A 1,833-nucleotide genomic window follows, 5' to 3' on the forward strand; every position below is an offset into this window, starting at 1 on the left:
ACTAGGGGGCGCTGTGGTGCAGGGGGCAGGGACCTGTCTCTAGGGTATCCAGGCTCAGCATCGGGGGGGGGGGGGGCTCCCCCTGGCAGAGCAGGCCACACCCTGGTGGGGGGGCATGCTGATATGGGGTGCAGCCCTGATTCGTTGTGTGCCTTTGGGGGACACCCCTTCCCCGCTTTGTGCCTTAGTTTCCCCTAGTGACCCTGCCCCACCCCAGTGTGCTGCGGGGCAGGCAGGCCAGTCTGCGAAGGGCTCAGATGGGGGGTGGGGGGCTGGGCCCAGGGCCCTGATCTGGGTCCAGCCACTCACCGGGGGGTGTCTCTATTCCTCAGATGCCCTCCTAGGCAAACGGAAGCAACTGGATGTCCTGGTAAGTGCCCCCCAATCCTCAAGCCCCCCCACCCCTCCAGCACCAATGGACCATCCAGCCTCCCCTCCCCACCATCCGGCCCTGCACAGGTCCCACTAAAGCCATGATCTGCCTCCCCCCCACTCCCGTCCCCCCTCAGGGCAGACACTGGAGCTGGGGATCAGCAATGGGGCTCCCCCCCGAGAGGGGCGGGAGACCCAGAACAGAGAATAAGAACCTGAGCCTGCACCCCCCCCACTCACCTCGACCCCCCCACCCCAAACTGTCCTCCAAATGTTTGCATTTGTGTAAGATTTGGGGAGGGTCAGCGCAATTCCATGGGGGGCAGGTGCCGGGGGCAGGGAATTTCCCTGATCTCTGCCCCATGGGGCTCTGTGGGGTGGAGTGGGTGATGGGGGTGGGGGGGTGTTACTGGATTCCCTGGGGGTGGGGGGGGAAAGAGCAGCTCTCAGGAGCCCCCTGCTGGACAGGACAGAGACTGTCAGAGCAACTGTTCAGCAGGGTGTGGGGGGGAGACTGGGGGGAGAATCGCTGCCCCCTGGTGGCTGGGAATGGGATCAGGACTGTCTGGTGTGTGTGTGTGTTGGTGTTGGCACAAACACACACACACACAGTGTCTCTCTCCCCGCCCAGCCCCTGGAGCCCGACCCCGAGGGACTCACCTACACGGAACTGGATGGCCAGGTGCTGCAGGCCAAGCGGGGTGGGGCGTCTCCTGCCCCCGAGCCCGTCCTGTACGCTGCCATTGATGTCAGCCAGGAGCCCCACGGGCAGCGCCCCTGGAGTGCAGGGGAGCCCCCCACCCTCCGGCATAGCGTGAACCCAGGGGGAGTCACTGGAGAGACGGGGCAAGAAGCATCGGCCACCAGGGGGTGACAGAGTGATTCTCCCCCAGAGCACGGACTCGGCTTATAGCCCCCCCACAGCCCTCCCTCCAGCTGGTGGTGCCCCACCCAGCCCCACGAGTAGGGGGTCGGGGGGCTCAGCACCAGGCGGGGGAGGGGACACACCGATGCAGCTGTTTGTGCTACTTGCATCCTGTTAATCTCCAGATCTGTAATAAACACAGAACCACAAACCAGCCTGTGACTTTCCCCTGGTGTTATCCGGCCGGTGAGCTGCTCGGTCACTCCAGCCCTCGACCCTGGGAGCCAGCCCCACCCTGCTCCGCTGGGAGACCCCCACCCCCAGGCTGCTCCCGCACGGCCTCTGGCGTGTGAGCGGCTCCCAGCTCCGGGAGTGAGCACTCTGGGCAGCCGCTGCTTGGACTGTGCAACCGAATGTCACCAGCCGAGATCTCCAGTCCCAGACACCCCCCTGGGAACCTCCGTCCTGCAGTGCCCAGTTCTGCCGCTGGACGCCGCAAGCGTCTGTGAGTGTCAGGGGGGCTCACGTGGCTCAGGCCTGATGCCTTGGTAAACCAACGGGCGCCGGGTGTTACTAGCCCCCCGCCCCGTCCTCCT

Source organism: Mauremys mutica, chromosome 15 (genome assembly GCF_020497125.1).
Source record: "Mauremys mutica isolate MM-2020 ecotype Southern chromosome 15, ASM2049712v1, whole genome shotgun sequence".
NCBI classification, from domain to species: domain Eukaryota; kingdom Metazoa; phylum Chordata; order Testudines; family Geoemydidae; genus Mauremys; species Mauremys mutica.